Source organism: Nanorana parkeri, unplaced genomic scaffold (assembly GCF_000935625.1).
Source record: "Nanorana parkeri isolate BGI_ZX_2015 unplaced genomic scaffold, ASM93562v1 scaffold1340, whole genome shotgun sequence".
NCBI classification, from domain to species: Eukaryota; Metazoa; Chordata; class Amphibia; order Anura; family Dicroglossidae; genus Nanorana; species Nanorana parkeri.
In genome coordinates, this window is record NW_017307608.1 from 220861 (window position 1) to 225217 (window position 4357).

Sequence of the window (4357 nt, forward strand, 5' to 3'; positions counted from 1 at the left end):
GCTCGACTGAGCCGCTCGCCCATGATCAGGAGCTGTACGGGCTATTGTGAATAGCCTGTACAGCACCCCCTCGGTTCTACTGAACCGAAGGGGTCCTGGGGCCGAAGCTAGCCGAAGGATCGGCCGAAGCTACTGCCAAATCCCTCGGCAGCTTCGTGAATAGACCCCTAAGTACTGTTTATGATACTGCTAGACGTTATACAACCCCCTGCTCTAGCTCAGATTTAAATAAAATGGTTTTGTCACTGACTTGCAACATTTAGAATAATGAGGGGACACTGTGTGTAGTATGACTTCTTAATTCTTTCCACACAGTCTGGGATTGTCTGACCTCATTATCATCACTAGATTTAGAGGCCTTAACTGTAGCACCTGACATCATCATGGGGCCATTCATAGTATTGGGTATATTTAATACTACAAAAGACTGTCAAAGAATGCATACATACTACAGAAAATGTTCAAAGACTAATGACATAGCAGATGGTCAAAGACTGATGACATACTACAGGACATGGTCAGAGACTGAAGATATGCAACAGTAGATGCTCAGAGACTGCAGACATACTACAGGAGATAATTAGAGACTGTGGGCATACTACTGGAGATGGTCAATGGCAGAGGAAATATAACAGGAGATAATAAGAGACTGAGGACATACTATAGGGGATGGTTAAAGGCTGAAGACATCCTACAGGAGAAATTAGTGGGTAAGAGGCTGAAGACAGGCTGCAAGAGACATACAGGGACTGAGGGAATATGATGTATAATTGTTAGATATCAATGCCCTTACATCCTTGCATTTTCCCTCCTACTGCTGGTTGCTGAGGCACTCCAGCTGCAGTATTAACACCAAATAAAAAAAGATAATTTCCTTTGGGGGTGTTCTTAAAATACAATAAATATACATATATATATACACTGTAAATGTTAATATGCCTTTCACATATTTATTTGCATGCTCCTCCATATTTGTAATTTTTTTTAAATAAAGAGATTTGCAGATTAGCCCTCAGGAAGACGAGATTAATCAGTATAATCATTATGTAACATTTAACATAAAAAAAAATAAATACCAGCTGCTTTAAATTAGCCAATTTTTATAGGTGATGATATACAAAAGGGTTCGAAAGTATCCAGGCAGACACTTGGAAGCAAAAGAGTTTTTTTTTTTTTTTTTTTTTTCCAACAACATATTTATGTATATACAGTATATTGAACACAACTTTACCTTATTTATTAAGAAAAATTAGTAACATTTCTACTTCTTTGGTAAATCAAGCACTGTAAGAAGGAATTGAGGGGTTCACATTTACAAAAATAAGTGTATTTACAACAAGCTGATCTTTTTTAAAATGTATTGCTATAAAACAAAAAGACAGTATACACCCTTTAATCTTCTAGTTAACCTAGTAACTTAACTGCTTTTGTTGCTAACCTGTACTAGGGACAAGTGCAGGAAAATCTTTACACTGGGGATATGTAACAATTAAAATCTAATTCAGTCACACAGAAATAAGCTGATAATTGTGAATGCATAACACTAGCAATGAAAACCACAGATTGGTCTAATATTTTCAATTATTGGCTTTTAATAGTCATAACTGTAATTTCATAAATGTGATGGTGACATCGTGAAAATCAAAAAAATCAAATGAGGCATCATGCTTTTCATTTTTCTCAATTCTTTATAATTACATATATATTTTAATATATTACATGATGTTCCAAAAGTGTTTTGCGCAGAGAATGTACTGTATAACCTTATAGTTAATCAGCGGGCATTAATATGGTAAGTGAAGTACAAGTAATTAAAGAAACCCAGTGAACATCAAGGGAAAAGGATGTCAGATGCTCTTATTCGCTAAATTATTTACCTGACATGATCCTAAAGAAGTATAAGGCGAAAATGCAGTTCCTAGTGATGGAGAAAGAATGCCTGTACAAAACATGTAACAATCTCTAAACTTCAGTTCAGCAAACATTTGAGATGAAGGTAATAATTACTCATAAGGGCCCATGGAGTGCTCAGCCTTTGGTGCTTGGATATGGCAATGCCCCTGGTTTTACTAATTTTCTACAGTCGCTCCTGAATAAAAACAAAAGACTGGCTTAGACCGGTTTTTAGAAATTCTGATAAGATTTGACCAGCCCCCTACCCCTGCGAAAATAACCCTGGCAAATTCATCCATCCCTTCCCCCAATCCAGCCTCTGATTTCCTGCAACACAACAGCTGTGACCCCTACCTCTATTTACCTAAATTTTCTACGGTGCTGACTGTGCCTTCCTAGATGTCCACATAAGCTTGAATTGGGCCATTATCTGGGCATCTTCATTTTCAGACCGTGGCCACATTCAAGTCTGAGATGGTTCACTTCATGGGCACAGCCAGCAATAAAGAAGGGTTTGGGCCAATGGAGATAAATAGTGGAGGAGCTCATGGCTATAGAACTGAAGCTAGGGGCCTAGGTAGGATGGACTAGTGTATTTTTACTGTCTATAATTGATTATTTTAAATAAAGCAAAACTTTCCCACAGTCCTGAATATGAACATTTTGTAAATTAAACCTTGTTTCAGATTCACTCAAATTACCAAAAATATACTGTATTGTGAAGCTGTATTGAGTGAAGTTCAGTGGTGGTCAATCCACAGAGGAATCAGCTATCTGGGATTTTCACAGAAGTATCTATTTTTGTTAAGCAGTATGTCATGCTTAGGACTAGCTCCCAACTGTCCCTCCTTTGGAGTTAATGACCCTCATTTGAAGGAACTGTCCCTCTTTTAGAACCAAATTGCTTTGTCCCTTTCTCCTCCTCAGGTGTCCCACTTTTTGCAACGAAAAAAACAATACCGGTGCCTCCGGTTGCAAGACGGGCCAGCTGTAAAGTTGGTTAAAACACCCAAGAGGCAGCTCCCACCGGTCAAAAAGACCATCGATCTGGGAAACAAGGAACAAAACAGAGCGCCTCCATAGTGTAAAAGGGTAATTTATTTGTACGAAACGCAAATTAAATTGTACTTACAGGAAAGTCGGTGGTTAAAAGCATACAAAAAGCGATGAAATATAAAATCTCTAGCAGCGGAAGTCTGAAGGAATACAGCACATCAGCGTCCTCTGCCCCCGTGAGTTCACGCTGATGTGCTGTATTCCTTCTGACTTCCGCTGCTAGAGATTTTATATTTCATCGCTTTTTGTATGTTTTTAACCACCGACTTTCCTGTAAGTACAATTTAATTTGTGTGTTGTACAAATAAATTACCCTTTTCCACTATGGAGGCTCTCTGTTTTTTTCCTTGTGTCCCACTTTTTGCCCTGATGTATAGAGCTCTATGCAAATGTACTACTTTATTACTAAAAGTGTTATTTTGTACTAAAATTTTAATACCATCTCTAAATTTATTTATAAAACAATTATAAAACCATTATAAATTAAAAAGTATTGGTGAAAAACAATTGTGGGTTTAACCAATCATTTTTGGCATAAAAATCCTTGCTGGTGTGGGTGTGACAGGGGTGCATCCATTGCCTACATTCATTGTGCTGGAAAGTGTCCCTTCTTGCCTATCTGGGAAAGTTGGGAGATATGAACTTAGGTCCCTATGGTGCTAGCAGTGTAGTAATCAGTAATCTTATGATGTCCTCCAATCCTCAAATAGTGTTTAGTGAATCTTACATAGCTACATAGTTAGTCAGGTTGAAAAAAGACACAGTCCATCAAGTTCAACCTATAGACATAATCTTCAGATCCTCTCATTATAAAGTCGAGAAAAATCATCTCAACAATATCTATTTAAATTATTCATACATACACAATTGACTGGAGAAATACTTGACCTCCTGATCCATCCATACTAATGCATGCACTTCCTGCCCCGTATGCCTGGAAATCACCAGTTATGCCACCAGGCGTAGGTTTCTTAGGGCAGCAGTCTGTTCTGTCATTATCCGGAAGCCCTTTGTGTCTCTGAGTTTGTCATCTGTATTATATTTTCTCTGCATCGTAAATATGAAGACTTTATAAATGCATCATGAGCACCAGGAAAATGTCAATTAATATCAAGTCTGATAAAAGCTAAAACATGGTGGTTTTCTGTTTGCAAGGTGTCCATGTTACTGGACAACAACTTGCAGCATAAACTACTCTTATAAAAGCATGGAAATGTATTGGTTTCAGTTACCTTTTTTACATGTTCAATAAAAATAAAAACTATGATACAGTTGTATATCTTTTTTTTCTTTTGTGTTCAATTAAAGCCCACATTTCAGAATTGTGTATAGCAGTCAGTCAGATTTATGCTGTCCTTTTTCTAAGAAAATTGAAATTGAAAATTAAATCTAATACCTGTTGTGGTTT

General features: G+C 37.3%; 1 protein-coding gene across 1 annotated transcript in view; it reads left to right on the forward strand.

The window, feature by feature from the left end:
• Nucleotides 1-4357, forward strand: part of LOC108797808 (ephrin type-A receptor 6) — a 355406-nt gene that overhangs the window by 193526 nt on the left and 157523 nt on the right. The window lies entirely within an intron of this gene.